Here is a 17892-nt window from a genome sequence, read left to right as displayed (position 1 = left end):
AGTTAACTAACCTGACATTAACGAACTACGCTGGTAGTTAGTTAATGTCAGGCAGTGGGAGTAGCTCTCCTCTCCTCCTTGTGAGTTTTACCTGGTTGGTAATCGTATCCAAGTTTTGGCATGATTTCAAAGCACAATCCTCTTTTCTATAGAATAAAAATAAACAAACTTCTGCTATTTAGAAATTTTTTTTGACAAAAGTGTTAATTAACAATGCATATAATTTGCATAACGACAGTGCAATAGATTGGTATTGTAACCTGCTTTAAGATATTGGTGTTTTGGCCAGTCGACCCGTTTTACAGTGTTTTGATCAATACTATGAGTGGCTATCGCGCAAAGCAAAAGCTTTCTATAAGCTTTGTAGCTCATTTTGTTTTTTTTTTTTTTATAGAAAGTAATCTAATAACAGAACATCGAAATCAAAAGTTTTTCTTCGGATGTGGTAAAATTTTTGGAAAGAAAAGAGAAGGAAATATTGAAAACAAAAAAAAATAATAAATAAAAAATAAACGAAAAAGGGTTATATGCGTGTATCTTAAAAATAACATCATTCTCAAGTTCATTCAAAAATAACTTCTCTCGGAAGGAGGGAAATCTATCACAGAAAACAAAAGCGGTCTATAAGTTTTGTAACTCTTACGTTGCAAAAGGAAGTAATCCATAGAAATATCCAAAACCAAAACATTTTTTTTCGTTCGATGTGAGTACAAAAGGAGATAGGAGCACAACCTTACAGTTACATTTGTCTGTTGAGTGTAGGGAGTAGTTTGCTGTCGTGTCCCTAGAAGCTGATCGTCTTTATTCAAGGTGAGTTATACTAAACATAATCGGCACCTTTTATTAGTAATTTAAAATATCTATCATTAATGAAAATTAAAAAAAATAAATAAATAAGTAACAGCCAATACCGGTTATAACAATGTGGATAATTATGCTAGTATTAAAATCAGGATGTAATAATAACTGAAGAACTTCAAAGATCACTAAAATTTATACATCCTAATTCTTGAGTTCTTAATCTTAATCTGACCTATGGTTTAATAACATTCGGAGCTTTCGAATACGATTTATGTTAATCTAGTGAAATGTTTTTCATTTGTTAGTCGAGAAACCTAAAGAGTTTCCGCCCACTTTCTTGAGAATTTTCAGTGGTTCCGTATTTTTAATTTATATAAGAAAAATATATAAATCCTTTTCTTAGAAAGGAGTTCAGCAGAAACAGTGACATTTCCTTAGAGGGGAGAGGGAAATTCCAAAATGTTTAGGAACTGTGATTTAGTCGACAGGTGACAATCAGTTAAACATTAACAGGCAAAGTTTTAAAATAAAATCTTTATTTTAGTTTTGTTTACAATAATTTCATTTGTTCAAGAATTATATTTTAACATTACAATACAACTAATTAAAAATTGATCAAAATACAAGAATTCTTGAAACAATAAAAAAATTAAAATGATAAAATAAAAAAAATTAAAAATTATAATATAAAAGTATAAAATCAAGGATCGAAAATTTTACGAAATGGAAATGCTCGTTGATAAATTGTCTTATTTTTAATGATTAAGGATGTATATGGCATTAACGTGGAGTATGACGACTCGGAACTGTTTTGCCCGAATTACATCGAGGCATGGCATCTAGGTATTTGAGGGAGTCTAGCTCCAGATTTGACCATTCTACCATCAGGATATTTGTCAGCTGCTGTACTGTACTGTGGTCGGTGGAGAACTGCGAAGCTGAAGTGCCCTTTCTAATATATCCCAGACATTATCAACTGGATTCAGATCGAGAGAATTAGCCGGCCAGGGCAGATTATTATTATTATTATTATTATTATTATTATTATTATTATTATTATTAGCACATGGTGCAAGGAAGCCTGAGGCTTTTGCTGCACCAACTAAAAAAAAAAAATTCTGAGTTACCCTGAAAGAGAGAGACCCTGGGCTAATATATACCAGACATTGTCAACTGGATTCAGATCGAGAGAATTTGGCGGCCAGGGTAGATGTTGGAAAGCCTGGGTATGTTCCCTAAACTATTCAGATACATTTTTTGCTCGGTGGATAGTTGTGTTGTCTTGAAAGAATCCATCGCAATCCGAATAAAAATGAAGCAGTGTGAAATTGGTCAAATATGACAGATATTCATAGTGTTTGGGGTGAGGCGCCACCAGTGGTTTCCCACAACTGTGATACTCGCTGAATGTAACACGACCAACTAACGGCATGAGCGGACCTAGTTCGTACCATCACAAGAGGCCTCACACCATAATACCGCCTCTAGCCGCTTGAGTGGTGGACATGAGACGGTCTGGATGCATGGCTTCATGAGGTTCAAGCCACACTTTCACGCTACCGTTAGTGCAAGTGTAAATCGATACTCGCCAGACCACATTATCTTTTTCCATTGTTCCACAGTCCATTGTTGATGGCACCACTCCAGTTATTTGTTAAATCCGAGTCTTCGATACCCTCCGAATAATTCGGTTGCAAATTGTCTTTTCTTTTTTTTTTTTTTTTTGCCTTAATTAAATTTTTCAGTTATTTTCTACGTACTGGACCTTCTACTGTGACCCACAATTTCCTTTAAATTCCTATGATTTCATTCATGGGTACTGACTTTCTGCAGCATTTCTTCCTTTTAAAACTGCATACGCCTTTCGTCTTCCATTCACTGTACACTTTTCAGATGGTTGTTTTGAACATTCCAGTGACTAAAAAGCCATAGGAAAGCTTAGAGTATTTATCTAATACCAACTAACGTGATCATGCCATGTAATAACTTATATTTGTATACGGTGTGTTTAATAATCTGATGAAATTTGCAAGGTTTCTAATTATTTTGCCAATGAGTGTAAATTTTATGGAAACCCTTACCAGAAAAGTTATTAGAAGCTATAGTACTTAGTACTGCGAATGGGTTTAAGACTGGAAAGACCGCTGATACCTTTTGATATTATAATTCCGGAATTTGAGGCTGTTTGTGCAGGATTGGATTCTTAAACTCTAAATGTGGAATGTAGCGTGCAATCATCAACAAAACTATGAATAGGATTGTGGAAGAAGGTAATTAATTTAAAAGAGGGAAAGAGTGAGGAAAAATAACTGAACATTGGAAAACACTACATTGATTTAGAAGTCAGACGACAGAGCGCCATTTATCCTCACCTGCAGTGAGCGCGCGGTCAGAAAGAAAACTGGATACTCAATTGCAAAAGAGTCAGCAATCGATAATATGGGATCTTGTTTAGAAAACTTTTATGCAAACACGATCAAGAGAAACTGCTTAAGTTTCGCTAAATTTTTCCAAGGATGAGCAAAACAGAAGCCAATATATCATCAGCGGATCAGCACTCAAGTAATTCACATTGATAATTGTTGACCAGATAGAAGGTTTCAAGGTAGTTGAAGAGTTGGTGGTTAATGGATTTCTCCAATTACTTTTGAAAGGTTCAAAGGGGCAATAATTGGAAAAGAGGGAACTGTCGCCCTTCTTTGGATGTGCACAAATTTTCAAGCAGTAGGAAAAAACGCCAGTGGAAGAACAAAGTGTAAAAAAAGGCGACACAGAACATGTTTTGAGAACAAGTGGAGATATGCCACAGGCTGGAACTTTCTTGGCATTCGGACTGTTCAAAAACCTTCTAATATTCTTCTGTTGGAAGACCACCGGATATCATCCATGGAATTTTTTAGCTTAAGATGCAAAGAGAATCGTTAGGTGCTATTGCATCTTCAGCTAAAATATGAGGTGGAATATTGATAGACAGAAGTTGCAGCCAAAGTTCTGGCAAGAAATCAGACTTCTCGACTACCATTTGGACGACGAGCAGGTTTCCTGCTCTTAGCCTGTTCAAAATCTAGTTTGGATTAATTAATAACTGCTTTACGACTGTTGCGAGTTTTAGTGTAAGAAGAAAATGAAGCTGAATACAAACCATTTACGACATGCAACATTGTTTCTTGAGCCTTAGCACATTTATTGGAAAAACCGTGGTTTAGATAAGAGACGATATTTTAGAGTGGAATGAGGAATGAAGGATTTCAGCATTGGTTAAGACAGCAAAGAATGGGTATAGCAAGTGTTTCGTGTATGTGAATACAAAGAACTCGAAAAAAATCAGATCGGGCCCTTACCTAATCAACTGTCATAATCAACTCTCATAACTCCATATACTCAGTATATGTAGTTATGAGAGAGGCGGCGGGAAAATTATATTGAAGCATTAAGGTTTATTATGAGGGTGTTATTCTCGGGAGAAATTCCTTTGGATTGGAAAAGTGCCAACGGATTGCCAATACATAAAGGCAGTTATATAAAGGCTTCACTAAGAGTGAAGTGAATAATTGCAGACTGTTTAATCTGACTTCAGTGGTAGGGAAAATCGTGGAGGCAATGATTAAGAGTGCAATCCAGTGATATTTAAGAAAAAATAACATTCTGGACACACAACATGGTTTAGTTAATAGAAAATGATGTTTAGCTAAACTGGTTAGCCTTTTTACCTATGAATTAGATATAGGAAATGATTTCAACGTATCTTATTTTAATTTTAGCGACTTAGCCTCACTTGGGAGGTCGCTATATTATTTTTTATTATTTCTTTCTTCTCCACATGCAGAGTTCCCAAACCTTGAGCCCCCCTTAAAATTTTTCACAAATTTCACGCACCCCCAGTTCCAGAAAAAGTGAAAATAAACAGATTTGACACAAAATTTAGCTATGACTATACATACATTTATAAATTAATATATATTTCAATGCATTTAATCGCAAAGAAATAAAATAATAGAAATAACAGAACAACAGAAATAAATAAAAAACGCTTCGTATCAGGATTAGTGGGACGGTTTGTGCCTAATTATTTTAAAAAATGCTTCATGAAAATAACAAGCCCCACAAAATAACTGTGTTCCCCCAGGGGGCCGCCCCACACGCTGGGAGCCTTTATGGGTTTTTTGTTTATGCTTTGGCCTTGTGGGATTTTTTCTATATATATATATATATACACTGTATATATATATATCTATATTTATTTATTATATATATATATTTTTTTTTTTTTTTTTTTTTTGGCTGATGCTGTATAAGCTTGCTTTCTTGCATCATATGCCTCAACTAATGCTAATGCTATTAATATCTGTAGATTATATCTTGGTCATTCACACACTAGCAAGACTTTTTTGGATTTCTTGGATGACTAGTTTCTACAGCATGCTAAAGAGGCAACAAGAAGAAGCAATTTTCATTATCTGGTTATCAGCAGTGATTTTTTATGTACTGTATTAAGAATCTGCAGGTAATAGTCACTCTGGGTGGCAGCGATCACAGTGTACTAATACGGAATTTAATTAAAGGTATATCTACTGTAAAGGGTAAAGCTTTTGTTTTGTAAGGGACTACAGAGGTCTCTGACAGTTTTTAAATTCTGTGCACTGGGATCAATCGATGATGTTTCCAACAGCAAATGCTAAAGGGGAAACATACAGGGAAGTTTTCAAAGAAACTACTAGAATTTTCATACCAACAAAGAAATACCATTCAAGGCTAAGATATAAATGAATATCAGATGAAATACTGAAACACGTGGCAGAGAAAAAAAAAAGTGCAAAGGATGTATACATATTATTTGGTGATACAGAAGCCTATGGTAGATATAAATTACTCTGTAATCAAGTCCCAAAAGAGGTTAAGCAAGCTAAAGCACATTATGAGAAGTCTCTGGCAAAGAATGCAAATATATGATACAAAGAATATGAAGAATACAAAGAGTGTGATACAGAGGTTAGCAGGGTGGTTAACGACAGTCATCAAGGTTAGTTACTGCAACAATATCTAGGAAAATTGGGCCAATGGGCTGAGAAATGGCAGTTGAAATATAAATTAATTTATGTCAATTAATTAATTTAGTCAATGCAAGGTACTGCTACACATGTGTAGTAACCCCAGAATAACTTATCTACTGTGTGTTACTACACTCAGTAACACACAGTAGATAATAACTTATCTACTGTGTGTTACTACACTCAGAATAGTGAAGATAAAAAAGCCTTGGGGGTAATTATGAAGTCAGACATGAAATTCTCTGAGCAGTGTTGGCATTGCCACCAGACAGCTCATGAGATTTTGTCAATGATATACAGTAACTAGCAGGAATAAGGAGGTGGTTATCCCTTTGTATAAGGCCATGTTTAGGCCACATCTTGAGTACTGTATACAGGTCTAGAGGCCCCACTTTAGGAAGGATATAGGTCTGCTAGAACGGATGCAGAGAAGGGCAAACAGATTGGTGAAGGGAACAAAAGGGTGCTCCTATCTATAAAGGCTTCAGTTCTGCAAATTGCAGCGTTTTATCCTGAGATTTCCTCTCCGATGATTACCCTCTGTTTTCAATATGATATATAAACTTGCGGGGAGATCTGATTGAAGTGTTTAAAGCTTTGAATGGATTGAATAAGCTGAATGTTAATGGTATTCTTCCATTTACTGAGACTCCACATATGAAGGGGCATAAATTGAAGTTGAGGAAGAATAGGTTGCAGGATAGATGTGCAGAAGTTTTCCTTCACCCAGGAGGTGGTTGATTGTTGGAAGAGGATTCTATCTGTTGTTGTGGAAGTGGATGGGTTGAATAATTTCAAGGGAGACCTAAACAAATTCTTGGTGGATGCAGTTAGGTGAAACTTATTTCTTTCGGCTGATGCTATATAAGCTTGCTTTCTTGCATCATTTGCCACTACAGATGTAGGACAGATGTGCAGAAGTTTGCCTTTAGCCAGCGGGTAGTTGGTTGGTGGAACAGACTTCCGTCTTTTGTTGTGGAAGTTGATAGTCTAAATAAATTTAAGGCTGAACTGAACAGGTATTTGGAACGAACGGAGGGAGCGTTTTTTTTTTTTGTTTTTTTTTGGCTGATTTTTTTTTTTTTTTTTTTTTTGTTAGTTAGTTGTTGGCGCATCGGCTTCTGTGGGCATGATGCACCTCCCACAGTTTTTGCATTTTACTCTGATCTAAGCCCGAGGCTGGATTCGAACCCGCGACCTTTGGGTTGCTAGGCAGGCACTTTACCCACCTGGCTAGCCCGGTCGGCTTTTGGCTGATGCTGCATAAGCTTGCTTTCTTGCATCATATGCCTCTACTAATGCTAATGCTAATTACTGCTACTAGCTTTGTCCTCCATCTATTGCTTCCTTTTTCTTGGGTTGCGATTAACTCTTTTAGGATAATAACGCAGCTCTCTCGTGAAAAATTGTATCTGAATTGTTCAAGAAAATATACCTAGCAGCTTAATTCTCCAGATCTGAATCCAGTTGATGATGCCTGGGATAAATTGGAAAAACCAGTTCGCGTCCGCTAACTACCGACTATTTCTCTCCGCTAACTATTTCTCTACCGACCACAATACGGTAGTTGACAAAGATCTTGATGGAAGAATGGCAAAATCTAGTCCTAGACTTCCTCAGACAAATAAAGTGTAAAGTATTTAGGGTCTAACGGCACTAGGGGTCCCCCCCCATCTCTGTGTTGTATGCATTGTTTGTGAAACACAGTACTCTGTGGAGGTCAGATTTTTAAAAAGTATATGGGTACTGTTCTGTAGTGTAATGTCTTGGTGCGTTGTATTGTATCTTCTGACCATTTAGCCGTTGGGCCCCTATTGGATCTCACCGTTGCCCACACTTTGCCACGAGGAGGCAGGTCAGGTACCCAGTAGATTATATTTCATACTCTGGCAGGCCCTGCCACCTAGTTTCCGAAGATTTCAGTGGCAAGGCCCTATTGTAAAAAAAAAAAAAAAAAAAAAAAAAAGGATAAGCGCTAGTGTTTGATTAGGCCGAAATGGTTTAATAAGAGAGTGGTTTCAATTTTGGCTGTTAATTTAGAGGGCGTACGCTGTCGTTTTAGTTAGAGTGGGAGGGGAGTGACAGACAGAAATATGGGGACTATAGATATGGCGACCCCAGACAGATCAGTGGGGACATGCCCCGCTAGGGGCACGCCCCACCAGAGGCAGGAGGGGGGACAGCCGGGAGGGGAGGAGACAGAGGCCCGTCGGGCGGTCGTTACGAGTTTGCCACTATGAGGGCTTTTCTTCGCGCAAATAGTGCTTACGCAAACTTCGTAAAAGCTTTATATTCATCCACAGTGTCCAGTAAGTGCGATTCCATGTTTCGTGGCAGGTATGTTATTTTTGTGATGAGAATGCATCTGATGTCTTCGTAGAGTTCGCAGTCAAATATCAGATGATGCCAACTCTCCACTTCTCCATAGATACGTAGAGGGTCCTGGGTGATCTCAAAGTAGGTGAGTTTGGCGTTAAATGCACCATGGCCCGTAGACAAATAATGGAATCCACGCCATGACGTGTACGAGCTGTAATGCGAGCAAAACATGGACATGTGTATATGTAAGTGCGGCACCTAGAACGTTTGTTCAACTCCGCCTCGTATCTCTGTGAAGAACAGTGTCACTAGAAATGGGCCAGTGTGTGTGATACAGGTTTGTGTGTATTATGTGTGTGTTCTGTTGTTGTGTCTGGCCGCTTGGCTACCCAGAAGCATCAGTCACCTGGACAGATGATTCTGGGTACTCGTCCACACCACGGGAAGGTGGGCCAGTCCCAGTAAAACACGTACCGTCTCCATAGAGACTCTGACTCACCTGATGTTATCAGCAGGTGGGCCAGGAACCTCTGGGGACCCATTCCAGAGGGAAGAGAGGAGAGAGAAAAAAAAAAAAAAACTGCCTGTGGTGCAGGTTGTAAAATAAATAAAAAAAATAATAAATAAAATAAAAAATTAATAAATAAAATAAAATAAATAAAATAAAATAAATAAATAATAAATAAATAAAAATAGAATAAAAAAATAAAAAAAACTAGTGGTGAGTGCAGGTAATATGTTATAATAAAGGTAATATATTGTAATATATTATAATAATAAAGTGATATATTTATATATGAAAAATAAAATAAAATAAAAATTGATAGTATGGCAAATTTAGCAAAAAAAAAAAAAGAAACGAACTGAAATTAAAAAAAATGATAATAATAATAATAAAATAAAATAATAATAATAATAATTAAAACTCAAATAAATAAAATAAAAAAAATTTAAAAAATTAGAGAGAAAAAAAAATTGAATTTAGCCTTCCCCTTCACAAGTGCGAAATCTAGGCTGTAGAATTGTTTGTCTGGTTTTGATTGGCATTGGCATACAAGGTTTTTCGCCGGGTAAAAATGCCAGATGCAAAGGCCTGCAGGGAGGAAAGATTGTCTGGAGTCTGGATTAGTTGATCAACATGGTTTGGGGAGAAGTTCAGAATGTCTCTCCGAAGTTGATCTCTGAGATCCTCGTACAAGTCACAGTCAAAAAGAAGGTGGTACCAGTTTTCCTTGCCTCCACAAAAGCATAAGTCGGTAGCGAGAAGCCCCAGTTGGTACAGCTTTTCATTCAGGGAGCTGTGGCCGGTCACCAAGAAGGACTTTTCAAGGCTGGGAGAGAACCAGGATCTTGCAGTTTTGGTCATCGCAAACTTTACCTCGGGGAGGAATCTTTTGGTTACTGTGCCTTGCGGCGACGTATTCCACCTGGATTTCCAGATGTTGACCAGTTCATTGTAACATCTTGTTTTTTCACACTTATCATCTGCAGTGAGATTAAGCTCAATATCCAGAATACAGGTTGGTATTTTCTTTCCGATTCTGAAGCAGAGCCCACGGAAGATTGTAAACAAATCAAGCGGGAGAATTCCCGCAGTTACCTGAATAGCTGCCGTGGAGACAGTCCTGCATATACGGTGGGTGGCCAGGATAATTCCTCTTTGAATGGAATTCAGTTTTTTTCTCATTTTTATAATAACTGCACGGCGGAACCACACACTGGTGGCACAACTTACAATGGGTAGCAATACTGCTTTGTAATATAGCAATAACGTTCTCTTAGACAAACCCCAATCACTTCGTGAGACTCTGAGGATGGAGGCAGAAAAACCTTTAACTTTGGTGCTGAAGGTGTGGGAAGAAGCATAGTTTGTGGTCTGTAGTGACCCCTAAGACCCTTGCTTGCATAAACAAAGGCAGTTGCATACCAGAGATCTTGATTTTCGGGGGTCTCCGCAGGTCACGTTTGTTCTTGAAGATCATAATTTTGGATTTAGCTGGATTTATGTTGAGCTTGTTTAACCTGGTCCAGATGGAGAGATTGGACAAAACATGCTGAGCATTAGCTTCCAGAGCAGAGCGTGAGTTCCCAGACACGATGAGGGTGAGACCGTCCGCAAATGCTACAATTTTTGTGTTGTCAAAGGAGTTACCAAGCCAATTTTGGAGAACCATGTTCTAGACCAGGGGCCCCAGGACGGAGTTCTGAGGACAACCCCGGTAGACAGGCCTTGTGATCTGAAGAAATTTTGATTTCACTACTACAGAGTGCTCTGAAAAATAGTTCTGGAACAGCTTGTACAAATTGGAAGGGATCTGGTGGCACGGAGATGTTCAAGGGCACTTTCGCACTATACAATGTCGAAAGCTCCTTCGAAGTCGACAAAAATAGCTAATTCATATTTGGAGGTTGAGTTCTCCAGGTGCAGGACCAGATCAAATAGGGCCTCTTCGCAGGAGCAGCCTGGTGTAAAGCCATACTGGGATGGGGAGATTAAATCCTGTGAAAGGAACAAAGTGGTAACTGTGTGGGCCATTAACCACTCTAATATTTTTACAAGGTTAGCCAGTAGTGAAATAGGCCTGAAGGACCGTGCTTCAGTTGAAGGCTTATTTGGTTTTTTAATGAGCCGGAGCAATGCCTCTTTCCAACACTTAGGGAACTGGCTGTCTCATAGACACTAGTTAAACAGAAGCAAAAGGTGTGATGGTCTTAATTTGTAGAACCTGAGGATGAAGACATATTCAATAAGGTCGATGCCCGGACATTTCCTGGGATTGATTTTTTTTCAATATAATTCGAGCAAAAGGTGGCTCTATGATATTGAATAAAGGTTTAAAAATTTTTGGACAGTCAATATAATTTCTTTGAGAACAAAGAAAAGCAAAAGTGCGCGCTCCTTACAATGAATTGTTGTTTGAAAAAAAAAAAAAAAGTTCAGTTTGTATCACAACTACTAACACAATTTCAAAAGAATTGATATATTGCCAGCTTCATTATAAATTGCCAAACAAAAAAACTGGTGTTAGAAAATTTCGCCCATTGGATAAAGGACAAATTTGTGTTACTTAAATAGATTAGGTTTTCGAAAATGATGTTGCTACAGGCCTACAGCAGTTGCATAACTATGTCAAAGTGGTGCACTGGGGCCCACGACGGAAAGGGGGCCCACTGTCCTCCTGCTTGAAAGAGAAAAAAATTAATTGGGTGAAAATGTAAGTTTTTTTTAGCTATGTTTATGATAAATTTTACTATGGTTTTTTTTTTTAGGAGCATTGGCAACTAAGGCCATATTGCTCCGGGAATATGCGATGGTTATTCCCTGACCTTTCCGCATCCTCCGTATTTGGTGGTGACGGGTTCGAACCCCGGTCTAATCAAGAAGCGTATGCTATGCACTGCTGCTCCTTCCCACCTGGCTACGGAGGCGCCATTTTACTATGTCTATGACCAATAATTTTTTTTCACACAAAGTATGTTTACTGTTAGCTAGCAGCACAGCACAGCATAAGCGAAACTGTAGTGAATAGAGGTGAAATGTTATTAGCTTAGCTGCTGCTGCCAAGGCAATTTTTAAGGATTTTTTCTTTTTACCAAAACAAATATTTTCAGGGAGGTAGTAGTAATAGTAGTGGCATGTGATGCAAGAAAGCAAGTGTATGAGTTTATGCAGCATCAGCCAAAACAAAAAAAAAAAAAATTTCACACAACCCCTCTAAATGTTTGTCCAGTTCCTCCTTAAATTTATTTATTTTATCAACTTCCACAACGACAGATGGAAGTTTGTCCCAGCAATTAACCACCCGCTGGCTAAAGGCAAATTTCCGCACAATCTATTCTACATCTGTCTTTGAATTTATGCCCCCTTAGGTTCGTAATCTGAACAAGTGGAAGAATCCCATCAGAATTCAGCGTGCTCAACCCATTCAAGGCTTTATACACCTCAATCAGATCACCCACACTAAACTTTGCATTGCGGTTCACTTTTTATAGTTACGACACTGGGTTACAGCACCTTTTTTTTGGGGGGGGGGATGTGAATTTGATTCTGTAGCAAAATTTCAAGAAAAAATCTCTATTGACAGCCGCGTTATGAATTTCTGAAACTTTAGCTGTGCGCACTTAAATTTGCGTGCAACGAAAAGAACAAAAAAAAAAAAAAAAAAACGAAAAGAAAAGAAAGCACGCTATTCATAACTCATTACACTGATCTGCATAAATTGTGATATTTACAAAATTCATGGTGTTTCTGGTGTATTTTAGTTCTAATATAAATATCTAAACCGTTTTTACCTATCACGTACAGATTTTTTTAAAACAATAGGACTGCTTTCTTACACTTTCCATATATACGCGATATGCGTATTACATGGAATGTGACTTCCATCGTGACTGACACGTGGTCAGGCAGTACATATGCGGCATATCCAAACCTACAAGTAATGTTGTTTTTTAACCATCAAATGTGTTTGTAGAATTCAATTGTTCTCTAGTGTAGTGTTGCTAACGTGTGAAGAGCACGGCTGGGTACCGCTTTTCCAGAATCTGGTGCAGGCTCCCAGAATTTATATTTGCGTGCACAGTGTTTGCGTGGTGAGTGTATTTTTCGCAGTTTGGAAAAATTTCACAAGTGCCTTGTGACAATTTAAAACAAGTAATCGAGGATTATGCTTACTAGGGACCAATGCTGGTTTGACAAAATTGGCCAATACGTATTGTCCAATTTTGCCAAACATGACACTTCGAAATTCATTGCGAAAAAATTACTAGTTTTTAGTTTGGCAGTTTGCATTATTTTTTCCCAACGTCGTCTTATAGTAATGTCTGAATACTTTACCAGTTAGTTTAACTTCTGTTCCGGGTAAAATAATGGAGTCACTGGTGAAAGATGCATTGCAGGATCATCTAGACAAGACTGCAGCAATAATTCAGACACAGCATGGGTTTGTTAAGGGAAAGTCTTGTCTGACAAATTTGATTGGTTATTATGATGTGGTCACAAAGGAACTGGATGCAAAAAATAATTTTGATATCATATACTTGGATTTCAGGAAAGCTTTTGACACTGTTGCGCATGGAAGACTACTGTACAAATTGGAGCAGAATGGTATTAAGGGTAAGTTGCTACAATGGATAAAAGGATGGTTAAGTGGGAGAAGACAGAGGGTGGTAATCAATGGGTGCTGCTCTTCGTGGACTAATGTTATTAGTGGAGTCCCACAGGGTTCGGTGTTGGGTCCACTGTTGTTTTGTATATTTATCAATGATATTGATGAAGGTATATCAGGCTTAATGTCGAAGTTTGCAGATGACACGAAGGTTGGCAGGGTGCTACTGCAACAGGATCTAGATAATTTGGGCAGATGGGCTAAGAAGTGGCAACTGAAGTTTAACCTTGACAAATGCAAAGTACTGCATATGGGTAGAAGTAACCCCAAAGAAACGTATCAACTGTGTGGTACTACACTTAGGGTGGTAGAAAATGAAAAAGACCTGGGAGTAATTGTGCAGTCAGATATGAAGTTTTCTGAGCAATGTAGACAGGCTGCTAGGGCAGGTCATAGGGCAGGTTTTGTCAATGATATATAGGAATTTTGCTAGCAGGGAAAAGGAGGTGATTGTCCCTCTGTATAAGGCAATGGTCAGGCCACGCCTTGAGTACTGCGTACAGGTCTGGAGGCCTCATTTTAGGAAGGATGTAGATTTGCTTGAGCGTGTACAGAGAAGAGCAACACGATTGGTGAGGGGAATGAAGGGATCCTCTTACCAAGAGAGGCTTAAGTTCTGCAAATTGCAGTGGCTGGAGACTAGGCACCTGCGCGGTGATCTGATTGAGGTCTATAAGGCCTTGAATGGGTTGAGCACGCTGAATTCTGATGGTATCCTCCCACTTGTTCAGAATACGAACCTACGGGGACATAAGTTCAAATTAAGAAAGGATAGATGTAGAATAGATGTGCGGAAATTTGCCTTTAGCCAGCGGGTGGTTAATTGCTGGAACAAACTTCCATCTGTCGTTGTGGAAGTTGATAGGTTAAATAAATTTAAGGAGGAACTGGACAGGCATTTGGAGGGTATGGTGTGATTTTTTTTTTTTTTTTTTTTGGCTGATGCTGCATAAGCTCCTACACTTGCTTTCTTGCATCAAGTGCCACTACTACTACTACTACTTATTTACATAATTAGAAATCATTAATATTGATCATTATTTAAATGTTAAATAAAATTTTAGGACAGAAAGCCTCGAACTATGAAAAATTTAAGCTATGATATTGCTAGGGCAATTCTATCAGGGGCAGATCCAGGTTTTGTGGAGCCTGAAGTTTATTCAATTTTTGGGGCCTTTTTTAAGAAAAAGAATACAAAATTACGCATATAAAATTGGGTACGAAAGTGAATATTTATTTGAGAATGAGAAAAGGAATCGCAACAAATTACAAATTTTAAAAAAGCTGAAAAATGTTACAAAATCCAGAAAAATAATATAATACTGTATTTTTATTCATTAACTGAATTAACTACCTGACACATCTCAATAATACTTAATTTCCTTTATTTCTTGGCTGCATATTCTTTGATTGCCTCTTCATATGACAACAATTTTGTAATATCATTTTCTATAAAGGGTGTCTCAAAAATACATGGCATAATTTCAGGAATGAGTTCCTCATATGTAAACAATAAAAATATTTTATGTCAACATAGTTCCGGAAATGCTTGGTTTCCAAGTTTTGAAGGTCTGTCTATGACACTTAACTGTTCACATCACCTTATAGTAATTGTTCAAAAATGTCCACCTTCTGCCTGAATACAGGCCTTACATAGATGTCTGATGGAATTGCAAAGATGATGCCAAATTCCTGGCATGTTTCGTATTGTCTCACAACCTGCCACAATTCGATTGTGGAGAGTGTCCACATCAACTACCGGAGTTGAATACACCAATGACTTTAAATGGCCCCACAACATCCAAAATCTCCTCCTCTACTTCAGGAGTCGTAGATCTCGTCCTCTGTCGGCAGCACAAGGTGTAAAGGTCCCATGTTCACAAAGGCGGCGATGGATACCGTCAAAAGTTTTCCTGCCTGGACATCTTCTTTCTGGGAACCTTTCATGGTACAAACAACAAGCCTCCAGAGCATTGCCGTCTGACAAACCATACATAAAGTACATATCCGCTTGCTCCTGATTTGAGTACATGGTTGGAATAGAAAACCACAACATTCTGTCAGTACCTTGTGATGAAGGAAATCACCTGCGGGAGATAAGATATTCTGGTTAATAACTTGGGAACCAAGCATTTCCAGAACTATGTTGATAAAATATTTTTATTGTCTACATATGAGGAACTCGTTCCTGAAGTTATGCCGTATATTTTTGAGATACCCTGTATAGAGAAAAGAAAGATAATTCAGTGCATGGTTGGTTAGTTGAAATTTGTTTTTTATTATGGATAGTTTAGAAAAGTTTCTTTCAGCTTCACAGCTCTTTATTGTTAATAGGGTTGTTGTGAAATATGGTAAAACCTCTATCAAGTTTCTTTCATATGTGAGCTGTAAGATTTCTGGGTATTTCAAAGTTTTCTTGTGGAGTGATGAATCTTAAATACTCTTTGAATTGATGACACTCATTAAATCCCATCAAAAAAAAAAAAAAAAAAATGTATGGTGATACAGTGTAAACAATTTATAAAATTGTTTGCATTGCATTATTTGGTCTTGGCGCATTATAGCCTTAGTTGCTAATGCGCCAATAAAATCCAAACCAAACCAAGTATTGCATTATTGAGTATATTCCTGACAGGAGGGAACCCGTTTTGACTAGGCATCGATGAGAACCAAATCTTCCACTTACAATTTTACATCTGGTGATTGGAAGAATTTTCGACAGAATAGCTTCTGACTCAGTACATTTCAAATCTTGTTTCTCCTCAAATAACCACATACTTTCAGTGCAGAGTGCCGTAGGACACGTTCATATTGCAATATGACTTCTGGCCCTGCACCTTCATGTCACAATGTTGGGTGAATTGGAACAGTGGGTGGCAGGAGTATTCTGTAAGCTATCGACTAGCAATAACTTAACTATACATGGAAGTGACTGCAAACCACATAAATATATCCCACTAAACCCCAAACTAAATGGATCCCCAACTCAACTTCCCCTTAGCTGGATCCCAAAAATGCCTGTGGCCACTCCAATGCCACCCGACATGAAGGGAAGTGTGATGGAGGGAAAGTTGGAGTGGAAAGAGATAGCGGTCTTAACTGATTGTGGCTAAAATATCTTAGTTTTGCAAATTTTGCAAAACATATGGCCATGTGAACCCATTTCTAGGCCCCCTCCCAGGGTCTTCAAAGAGGCCCATGAAAGTGAGGGGCCCCCTGAAGCTTTAGCTTAATGGTAAATTCATCTGCATATTGTTATTGTAAAACCCTTCCCAATCAGTTGCATTCCTCTTAGTTATTCTAAGTTGAATACAACCACTTATATGCTGATTAGGAGCTGATTGGTGGTCAGGTAGGTACCAAGATGTCTAAAAGCTGAGACTAGTTGTGATAATATGAGATTATTATTAGTAGTAGTGGCATAATGCAAGCCTTCCTAAAATGAGGTTAGGAAGGTTAGAATGAGCCTTCCTAAAATGAGGCCTCCAGACCTGTATACAATACTCAAGATGTGGCCTAACCATGGCCTTATACAATGGAATAATGTGGTCACAAAGGAACTGAATGCCAAAAATAATTTTGACATCATATACTTGGATTTCAGGAAAGCTTTTTGATACTGTTGCACATGAAAGACTGCTGTACAAATTGGAGAGGTATGGCATTAAGGGTAAGTTGCTACAATGGATAAAGGGATGGTTGAGTGGGAGATGACAGAGTGGTAATCAGTGGACACTGCTCTTCATGGACAAATGTTATTAGTGAAGTTCCCCAGGGTTTTGTGTTGGGCCCATTCCTGTTTTGTATATTTATCAATGATATTGATGAAGGTATATCGGGTTTAATGTCCAAGTTTGCAGATGATACAAAGGTTGGCAGGGTTGTTAAAGACAGTATGCTACTCCAGCTGGATCTAGATAAGTTGGGAAAATGGGCTGAGAAGTGGCAACTGAAGTTTAACATTGACAAATGTAAAGTACTGCATATGGGAAGCAGTAACCCCAGAGCAACGTATCAACTGTGTTGTACTACACTGACAGTGGTAGAGAGTGAAAAGGACCTGGGGGTAATTGCGCTGTCAAATATGAAGTTTGCTGAGCAGTGCAGATGGGTGCCAGGGCAAGTCATGGAGTCTTGTCAATGATATACGGAGTGATTCACCACCAGTGCGACAAACTTGCAGGAGGTATAGGGGGCACAAAGACGAATTGGAATCACATAGCATTGCAGGGTCCAAAATGCCTTCGTCATGTGGTAGAGGACGTTGAACAGGAGGTCGCATGAATAGCGATCCCGCTGGAAGTCAGCATTTGCGAACCAGTTCCCGAGGCAGTAGGATGGACGAGTATTCAAACGTTGAACTGGCCGACATGCACCTCGCATATGGAGCTGCAGACTGTAACGGGATGGTCTTGGCGCATTATAGCCTTAGTAGCTAATGCGCCAATAAAACCAAAACAAAACAAAACGAAACTCTAACGGGCGCACCGCCATACGATTTTCACACGTGTGCACAGAAGGTTACGTGAGACTGGTTGTTTCATGAGAGGTACCAT

The 17892-nt window shown here is 38.4% G+C and overlaps 1 protein-coding gene across 2 annotated transcripts in view; it reads left to right on the top strand.

Annotated features, from left to right (window-relative positions):
- The first annotated feature begins 12651 nt into the window (after positions 1 to 12651).
- Positions 12652 to 17892, top strand: part of LOC150080415 (dynamin-1-like) — a 209363-nt gene continuing 204122 nt past the window's right edge. For both annotated transcript variants that reach the window (XM_090381422.1, XM_090381421.1), the window contains exon 1: positions 12652 to 12761. The gene's annotated coding sequence lies outside the window, so the exon portion shown is untranslated. The remainder of the gene's footprint in view (positions 12762 to 17892) is intronic.

The sequence above is a fragment of the Mastigoproctus giganteus genome, chromosome 9 (genome assembly GCF_048544385.1).
Source record: "Mastigoproctus giganteus isolate SK-2022 chromosome 9, ASM4854438v1, whole genome shotgun sequence".
In the NCBI taxonomy this organism is placed as follows: Eukaryota; Metazoa; Arthropoda; class Arachnida; order Uropygi; family Thelyphonidae; genus Mastigoproctus; species Mastigoproctus giganteus.
The sequence above is the reverse complement of the archived record's forward strand: the minus strand, read 5'-3'. Positions and strand labels throughout refer to the sequence as shown.